The 10,467-nt window shown below is 45.5% G+C and overlaps 1 pseudogene; it reads left to right on the plus strand.

The window, feature by feature from the left end:
- Positions 1 to 2,845: 2,845 nt before the first annotated feature.
- Positions 2,846 to 10,192, plus strand: LOC121852027 (annotated as a pseudogene).
- Positions 10,193 to 10,467: the final 275 nt, after the last annotated feature.

The following is a 10,467-nucleotide window of genomic DNA, read 5'->3' on the forward strand; positions in this document are numbered from 1 at the left end:
CAACAGTCACACAACAAAACACACACACACGACAGCACTACAATGTACAAGAAAGGTTTAACATATCATATTCTTAGGTTTTTTCGGTAAAGTCACGTAGGTAAAAAATAAAATGAATACAAGTAAAATAAAAATAAAATAAAAATCACGACGTTTCAGAGGCAACACAAGCTTCCGTCTTCAGGTGACCCCGTCACAGCACCGAAAAAACCTAAGAATATGAATCCTTGCAGTCACGAAAGCTTCAAATCTAAAGTTTAACATATCACTAAAACACACACAGGTGGGATACAGGTAAGACACACACGGAACGCATCGGCTTCTTTGGTAAATAAACCCATCTTTCATCTGTGTGTGTGCGATAACATCATATCTATATCTCTATCGTAGCGGGGATAATTCAACTATAAATCGCCGGCTCACAAGTCAGCTGGAATCTGCACGTGCGTTTTAAATCTTGATTTGAAGCTTTCGTGACTGCAGGAATCCATACTCTTTGTGGTTCTTTCGGTAAAGTCCCGTCGGTATAGAAAAATAAAATAAACCACGACGTTTCGGGCGCAACACAAGCGTCCGCTTTCCCACCTGATGACGGATGCTTGTGTTGCGCCCGAAACGTCGTGCTTTATTTCATTTTATACCCACGTGACTTTACCGAAATAACCAAAAGAGCACGTGCGTTTTGTTCTGCAGAACAGCGTCAAATCGCCGCGGTCCCCCACCCCCTCCCCCCGTCCGCACGAAGGCCCCGCCCCTTCCCCAGGGACCGCAGGCGCTGGTTACGGTCCAAGCCAAACGCGTGTCGTCGCTATCACCTCGCCGAGTGAGTTGCCTTCAAAGCGCTCTCTATCCTCGCGGTAAGTCTCATTGTGTGCGTGTGGTGGTGCTCAACGCCTCGGCGAGGTCGACCGTTCAATCGAATACCGGAGAATAATTCCTGCAGTCACGAAAGCTCCAAAATTAAGACTTAATACACCCGTTGCTTTTGGCTCGACTGGCTGTGGTGCTTTGTCTAGGCCTCAATGGGTATCGCTTGGCCCGTGCGTGGTTTAAGTTGTCGCGTTTGAGAGGTTTCATTTCTCGCGGTTTCTTTTGTTGTTGTTGTTGAAACCGCCGATGTTGTACACTTCACGCAGCGCCACGACACGTGTCTGCGGAATGTTCTCGCCGCTATCTCCCCGCGACGTGCTGTGGATGGGGAGAGATGCGTTTGCCAGGCGTGGTGGAGATTTGCATTTGCAACGGCGGATGCACCCAGCCCCTCATCAAGTCGACCAAACGATTAAACTATTTTATATTATACCAGGTAAAAGCCCACTGAAATAAAGAGCTTTTGTTGTTGTTGTCAGAAGCGACCTGGTTATCACAAGTGATAGCTCAAGGAAGTGGCTTATCATCATCACGTGCAAATGTAATCATGACCAAAGAGTCTAAACGCGTGATGTTGAATCTAAATGCGGAGGGGAAAAACCGGAGGACCCGGAGAAAAATCCACGCTATCACGGGGGAGTGGGAGAGACATGCAAACTCCAAATATACAGCAGCAGCAGGCGTCAGTGTCGGTATTGAACCCACGACCTTCTGCATACCAGGCGAGGGAGTTAACATCTCCTAGCTGCCGTGATGATGAGAGAGAGACACGCAAACTACAAATATACAGCAGGCGTAAGTGTCGGTATTGAACCCACGACCTCCTGTGTACCGGGCGAGGTAGTTAACATCGCTACCGTCACGCCACGCAGGTCAGCAGAATATTGGCTGAACGAGCATATGCTGACTTCCGGCACAGCGTTGGACATTGCACCACAGCACATGGTGAACTCTCACAGGGTCAGCAAGGCCACCTCCAAATAACGGAAGTAAATGCAGACCTGTCAGCAACCCCATATCAGTGCCTGCCTTATAATAATAATAAAGTCAAGGGTTGTATATACTGACCCAGTAACATATTTTGTAAACTGGAGCCAATCAACAATTTTAAAACATCATTTTCATTCTCAGTGACCCAGAATTAGTAAAGTTGGACTACATTTCTTTCGGAAGCATTTTGGCTGTAGACCAGTGTTACAGACCAATTCAGACCTTATTGGTCACCCCGTGCCTTATAAATGTCAACGTTCTTCATTTCCATCACAAGGGAGAAACACAAACATATACAGGTAGTCCCGAGTTACGATTGCCCGACTTACGATATTTCGATCTTATGATGGCGATAGCGATACGACTAACATTTGTCCTGGGAATGATAACATTAACACAACTGACGTGCTTGCGTGCGGGATGGAATTTCTTTCCAGCTCGGACCCGGCCTGCTTGCCCTTCGCCACATATATGACGTCTTAACAGCTCGCTCGCTGCGTTTCTTCCTTGTTCAGCAGTTCCACTGCTGGATTATTTTTTCCGCCTGAGGACGACCGCTTGTGTTGCGATCGAATCATCGTGATATATTATTTTTTATTCTTTATACCTATGTGACTTTACCGAAAGAACCAAAGAGTATTCTGTTTAATGTACAGCCTTTCGTCAATGCATTTCTGGACGTAGGCTTCCCCGCTCTTGTCAGTCACAGGGGTTGTTTGACCATACTGTTGCCACACTCATTGGTGCGGGTCTGCTTAAGGGGTTGCCCAGCACTGCAAACAAGACGACTGATTTTAATATCACTCGCCACTGAAGTTGGCTGTGGCCCGCAATTACAAACAGGATTTAATTTAGGCTGCTCTGAAATCTTGTGCTTGCCTTTGTATGCAAATACCTTTGTGTGTGTGCGCGCATGCGTACACTTGCCTCAACAGTCTGTTAAAGCTATACCGGGGATTCTTTGTCTTTGCCCGCATCTCCAGCCATGACAGAGCCGGAGGTCCTGACGGAGGTGCCGGCCTCGCTGAAGCGCCTCGCAAGTTCATCGTGCGCGGCTTCTACGGCTCGGAGTATGCGCTGGCGCTCGACGTGCTCATCCGCAACCCGTGCGTGCGCGAGGAGGACATCCAGGAGCTGCTCAAGTTTGACCGCAAGCAGTTGCGCTCCGTGCTCAACACGCTCAAGGCGACAAGTTCATCAAGTGCCGCATGTGCATGGAGACGGCGCCCGATGGCAAGTCGACGCGCCACAACTACTACTTCATTAACTACCGCCTGCTCGTCAACGTCGTCAAGTACAAGCTCGACCACATGCGGCGGAAGCTCGAGACCGACGAGCGAGACTCCACAAACCGGGCCTCCTTCCGATGCCCCGACTGCAGCAAGACCTTCACCGACTTGGAGGCCAACCAGCTGTATGACATCGCTAGTGGTACGTGTGCCATCACCATCCCCCTCCACCTTGCGCTTTCACCTTGTTTTCCCCATATTCTCTACTATGGTGTCGTTTGCCGATCCTGTCTGGACAAAAAACCCGGCGTCGGAACGCGGCGGCGTAGCTGTCGAGTGTGTGCAGGCCGTGCAACTATTTCGAACGCAATGTACACCAGTGGTTCTGAATGTGGGGGTGCACCCCTATGGGGGGAGGGGGGGCGCAAAAGCCTCATTAGGGGGGGCACAGGCTGCGGCATGGATACCGTGCAGGAGAAATGTTGGATTTCCACGGTAACAGTACCACGTTGCATTATGATGCTCGATTATTCGCAATGTATGAAGGTTATATGCGAATGTTAACGTTAGGCCAATCAAGTTAAGACATGAAGAACATTACGAGCAAAATAAAACAATTTGAAGAGCAGGAAGTTCGTGCATGATGACTTCCCACCAAGTGCTACTGATGTTTATGTTATTATTCCCAGGACAAATGTTAGTTGAGCCGCCCTCTTACGGGAGTTTGAACTCGCCACATTAAGGTTGTGATTCAAGGCCTTTAACTATAGTACCATAAAGAGTTTCCAAAAAAACCTGTAAACATGTAACATAAATTATTGGTGGCATAATTGGTAATTGATGGTCTGTGTTTTCCCACCATCTGCATTGGTAGGTGATTGCCCTGGTTAATTTCAGGCTTGCTTATAAACAGGGTTTATAACACGTACAAATGCGATGGCTCCCTAACACCCACACACCTTGCTTTTTATGGTGCGTACGATTTTGTTGTGTCCTTATTGTGACGAAAAAACCCAAATACGAGTACAAGTGAGTTGTGTTGACCTGGGTTCGTGACGAGTATAAATGTCCCCAGGAGTAAATGCTGGCTTCTTGCCACTCACTGGACATTGGCACATGACACGTATAAACAAAAGCGATGTAACGGAAGTGTTCCTATTGTAAAGAAATACAACTAAAAGCACATTTATTTACTCTTTTTACAGTGCAGTGAATAGCAGAAAAAAAACATTGATGTGAACACATACTAAAAGTAAACAATTGAGTAACCATCATGGGACCTCTTTTGCCAGTGATAATAGGTTTTTCCCATTTTTATCTAGCAACAAAACAGGTGTTAAGATGTTAAAACACCAAACTGAAACTGCCTTTTGGCATCCTCTGGTCTAACACCGTTTGAGACGAGGTTCAAAAGATAGCTGTCTCTGGTGTGGACCAATCAGTTTCAAAGACAATGCATATATTATCAGAGTATGTTTTTGTTTGCATTCTGACCACAAGCATTGTGGTTAATGCAGACATGATTCCTTGTAAAAGGTTTCAGTTTGGTGTTTTAACATCTTAACACCTGTTTTGTTGCCAATTGAGTAACCCTTATAACTTGGTAATAACTGATTGAGATGGTCTGTGCCTTGTTAAGACTTGCCTTGGGGGGACATCTCTAAATGCAAGACAGCGTGTGAAACCCATGGTTACAAAAGGAAAACATTAGGAACTAGTCTTTTCCCCATCCAAGGACGGGTGTATTTCAGTAAATTGGAAACTTGCAAGCGAAAAGCAGACCGCCACGTGATATTCGTTGCATCAATTCGTGTGCAGTTTGTAAGGCCGCGGTGACAGACTTATTTCACTTAAAGGTTATAATCTCTTGTTCATCACGACGTCCTTTTTACTTCTATGTCTCAACAACAGCATTACGGAGATCGCGTGATGTGAGGCTTCTGCCTTTGTAGTGAAGGTTGTAAGTTGACGCTGAGAGGGGGGAGGAGGCGCCTTGCCCCCCCCATGTGGAGTGACGTCACTGGCTAATTAATATTAATGGTGAGGTGGGTGTCCATTTGGAAGACGTCACCTGCTCATGGTTATTAATGAGGGGGGCTGGCCGACGTGGAGTGACGTCACGTGTGGGACACACAGACATTATTGGCTCATTATAGTAGTAGATGTTTAGAGCCATGAATTTATTTATTAAATTCTATTCTTGTGCTCGGTATAAATGCTCCAATGGTTTTCGTAAAGAAGGATTATTCCTACTTGACATCTGAAAATGTGATGCTTCGGCGAATACACCCAACGAGATGGACAATACAAGTGTGGGGCACAAGTGTAGAGTAATAATTAATGAAATATAAATATTCAATTCTCGACTCGAATTGTGACCGCAAATTCTTAACAATTCACCCCATCGCGAAGAGGTGAAAATCATTACCCACCTCGTATGAAGTAATTGCATTGGAAACATTTAGCCATGAGTATACTTTAAAATGTGAGCGGTCGGTTGTTAACTAATAAATGTGTTTATATCTATGGCGGGTATTTGGGCTGAGCTGGGTTGGTAAACACATTGCGATTTTGAGCTTCGCAAATACTCGCTTTGAGCACTTGCTTTTGTGTACAAACACAGGCACTGCAATTCCTTGAAGCGAGTGTAGGAAAAGGTTCTGTAATCTAATTTCTCGGTTGTGCTGATTTAAAAGAACGTGTTGATATTGAGGGGCACGGGCTCTGAAGAGGATTAACAATGCTCTCCAGATCGTATGACTGGAAGAAGCCAAGCCTTTGATTTCACAGGGGCCCATGAATAAATCATATTTTAAACATAATTTACACTTCTAAAGCACCTTTAACCCAGATGTCGGAAGAAGATGTAGAGAGCTAAAAACTGAAAATAACATTTGAAGAAAAAAAAACCCAGTCAGAACCTAATAAAAGCACAAAGGTGAGTGATAAGACTACTTTTTCAAATACAATTTAAAAATATTCTTTTGGTCTTTCGGTAAAGCTCAAAGAATATGAATTCCTGCAATCACGAAAGCTTTAAAGCAAGATGAACTAAAAATGTTCAGGAAGTGAAAAGGCTTTTAAGAATAGATGTATCCTAAGGTTGGGATTTGAATAAGCCGAGAGACTTGTTGGATAGAATTTATGGTGGGAGATAAATCCATAGTCTAAGGAGCTGCACGGGAAAAAGGCCGGTCACCGATCGAAAGCAGAGTAGGGCTGTTTTATGAATTTAGTTTATGTTATTGTTTGTGGTCACGTCTTGTTGTGTTTCAAGTCAAACCTGGCGTAGTTTCACGATTTATAATTGTCGTGTTGAAGCGCGATAAGCATTTGCGCGGATTATACGTAAAGTGTGCATCTCTGCGGGGCTTATAGGGTAAATTTTACAGCGAAGTATGCCGCATTTTGCATCCTGTTATCGACGTTTGTGGCTTTTGTTGCTGCGGGTGCTCTAAGGATATGGGTGGTATTCTATTCTTCTCGGCCCTAGGGGGAAGCTCTGATGTCATTTGCTCTTCTTGCTTTCATGTTATAAAAGCACTATTCAGTAATATTCCCCACTCACCGTTAGCTCTCCCACTTCGGTGTCACTCATAGTGTTTTAGGTCTTTGTTTTATGGTCCGCTTAAATTGGCACCTCCTGCAAGTGAGAAAAATCGTAACGTAAGTTGCGCAAAAGTGAGTGCGTCACACCGGAATTTCGGCTCGTGTCACACCTTGTTTCTGATAAATTATTTTCCTCTGCATGTCCGTTCAGTTTTGCTATAGAAAACATTGCAAATTTCCATTTCCAGTCACGCAAATAACATAAAGCAAACTTGTATTGTCGAGAGAACCAGCTATTCATCCGCTTTCATGCGCTATTCATTTTCTTTGGCGTCATACGAACGATATTGTGTCCTGATTGATAGGCATGTTAGTCACAAACTGTTGTCGAATAAAAAAATGTGTAATATTTACTGATACGTTTTTAGATAGCCTGTGCATCCTATAACACATGGTTTCTGTGCATTTAACTGAAATAACTCACCTTATTTGCACGCTCTTAAATTAGGTTTGCTTTGCATCCCGTGAAGGCAGGCTGCCACTAGGTTCATTGACCAACACTCATGGTGGCATTTTCAGAGGTGCCCCCTTTGAATATGCCACAATAAAATCCAGATGTCTTGTGCAAAATCTGCGAAGTTTCAAACAAGCAGTGGTATTATTCTGTGTTGATGAGAATACTTAAGCGACAAATAACTGTCCACATTTATTTGTCGCTGTATACATTCCGCTGTTGGTGAAATTTGCTTAAAATGTATTTTGACCACAACAACAACACGGATCAGGAATTGATGATGGGGATTTTTTTTGCATTTATGCAATGACGTGTGCTTCTTACACACTTTAGTGTGTTGTTTAATACGTCATATGTTTTATAAACTTTGTTCTTTGCTAAGCCTTAAATGAACCAGGCCAATTGGCCCATTGGATATTGGTTGAAAATACAAACGTGCCAATTACTATTTGTTCCACAAATAATAAGCCAATGATATACCCAGTAATCTACTTAATGGTCGCAGCATGTAATTGTCAATTGCTAAACATGACCCGTAAAATGGAGATGGCACTTATTACATAATTGAACACAATTACGCATATTACATGCGAGTACACCTACGCAGTATACATAGCTTGTAGTATTTGCCCCACGAAGACAACAGAGTAGAGTTTGGATTTATATAGTGTCTAAATGCACCACGTCGTACAGACTTGAGAAAGCATTGAGCGATGTGGCGAAACAAGATACACGTCTGATTATATATTCCTCCACTAATTGGGTTCACACTGCCACATAATTAGATGGCTCAAGTGGTGTGCGGTGGTTGGATTGTAGGGCTTGTGAGTTAAAATCCTGGACCAGGTTGGTAGGCTGACTCAGCTTTTCGAACCCACAAGCTTGACTTAAAACACTGCCACTTTTTCAGAAAGCCCACAGTGGTGGTCCTATGGAATAACTTGCCCCCTGCAATAAGGATTGAGGAATTTCCACCACTTGCTCAGTTGTGCAAACCAGACACGAGTGCTTTCCCACACTCGTGTGAGTGGGAAACCACCTTTAATCGGCCGTCACATTACGACCAGCGTTGAACGACTTGACTAAAAGACGTGTGGTCTTTTAGTCAAGTCCTTCATCTGTGGATTTTGTGTAAATATTCTCTTTATCTGGTGGAGCAAGACAGTCAAACAATGTATTAAATGTTGGTTTTGAGGAGTCTGCAATTTCTCCGCCTCCTAATATTAACAGATCAGCCAATCGGTGGAGTCTGCATATCTTTTCATGTACACATACAGCCAATTAGCATGTTTTTGGTATCCCACTGCACTGAGGTTTCTAGTAGCTTACTAACTGATCTTGATCTGCCTCTTCATTCAGGCTGCTGCGGTTAACGTCATCTCGTCACCGTGAGTCACGTTGAAGCCTTTAGTGGCAGTCGTAGTCATCGCCAGGCTTTCCGATTTTCCTGCTGTGCCTAAAAATAAAACAAATTTGCACAAAATTGACGAATGAAGTATAGTCGTCACGAATTACCATCACAAAATTAACGCTGATGACGACCACCCGTTAAGAGGGAGGCACCGCACCCAGGAGGCTTTTTGACCGTGGTGTGCCGCGTCATGGCAGTCGAGGTCCATTGGTTGGCGCTATAGGCTTGCAATTGACTGCCGAATACCCAAAGGCTGCCCATGGGTTTCCCAAAGACCTTGTTTTTTTTTCTCCGCTGTGGCTAGAGAAAAACACAGCGATACTAATTGTTTCGGCGGTCTTCTTTTAAAGGGCCTGCAGAGTTGTTGCAAATCCTGCCAGGCGGGAGAGATATTCTATCCAGTGTTTTTCTTGAGTAGACGTCGATGATAATAATAATGATTCCGGCTTGTATAGCGCCTTTCATGATACGATCTCAAGGCGCTTTACATCAGTGACAATGCGGGTAGGGCGGGTGGTGGAGTGGGGGGTAAGAAGTGGCTAAGTTAAAACAGGAAATGCTTTCTGAAAGAGGAATGATTTCAGGAGGAACATGGAATATCCCAAACGAACCAGACTCCCCGGACAGCCTTTGTCAGAGAGTTCCACAGTCCAGGTGGCACAGAAGTCCCGATCGCCTTTGGACTTGGAGCTTCATCCCGGAGATGCAGAGGAGAGGTCCCTGTCCGCCTGAGCGCAAGGGTTGCTGTTCGCACGCAGCGGCGCAGCAGCTTTTGTACGTAGGGGGGCTTCGAGGCCGTTCAGGGCCGTGAATTCAATGCGGAATTTATCTTGCAACCAGTGGAGTGTTACAGGGAAAGGGTGGCGATACGTTCCGAATGAGGAGTTTGGGTCGGGACCCTAGCAGCTGCATTCTGAACGTGCTGGAGTCAACAGAGTACCTGATGGAGGCCCCGCGTTGGGTGTATGAAATCGTGAACGGATTTCTCCACGACAGCAGCCCAGGAGGATGGGAAGTAGCATGTGACAATGTTCCATAAATACGGAAAGAAAAATTTACCTCGTCGATTTTTATGAATGTGTGCACCCAGAAAGTTAATGAAGGAACACGCACCTGCATACCTGACTTCCTGTGCTACATTGATGTTCGCAAAGCGTAATGCTTTGCAATCGTGCTTTACACATTTGTATTTGGCGCATAATTCACGCCCAAAATTCTATTGATTCAATATTATGATTTAATAATGTGACTCGGCCTGCGACAAGCGGGGAAAAAAACAAGTTGGCCCAATGCTGTGCTTGGATTCTATTTGCACAGTGGATGCACCGGATGTCACTTTTGACATTTCTGCAGAATGGAAAATGCCTAGGTTATGAGTCATTAGTATGCCCTGTTCCTCTCGCTCGGTGACCATCTGCGCTGCGTCCCTTCCGCTCCTTTCACCCCACCGTTGTATGCATGTCTGTACGTTGAACTTCTTTTGCACCGTATGTAGCCAACCGTGCTTATCGGAGGTGCGTGGTGGTGGCGATGGTGAGTTGTGGTGGTGGCAGCGGCGGTGATGGTGGTCCCGACATGGCAAGGGACCCCCGTGTAGAGGTGCCTCTAGCAAGCCAGATCTCGTTATGAGCTGCACCCCAACTATCGAGATTGAAGTTGGCGAGCACGCGACGCCTCCTTGGTAGCTCAGCCCGGAACGGTGCGCTCCGGGTTGCTCCTGGACTACGAGGATGACCGCGTGTCCGGATGGCCCCGTAACAGAAGTGAGGGCCTTCCTGCCCCCCCCCCTTTAGAAAGAGAGGGACACGGATCCCCTCCCCTCTCTCAGGGAGCCGTGTCCCATCTCACTCCCATCTGCCCTCGCTCTGTTCACGCATCTCCTTTTGTCAGTGTGCGTCTTCCGG

This window comes from Callorhinchus milii, unplaced genomic scaffold, assembly GCF_018977255.1.
Source record: "Callorhinchus milii isolate IMCB2004 unplaced genomic scaffold, IMCB_Cmil_1.0 Scaffold330, whole genome shotgun sequence".
NCBI lineage: Eukaryota > Metazoa > Chordata > Chondrichthyes > Chimaeriformes > Callorhinchidae > Callorhinchus > Callorhinchus milii.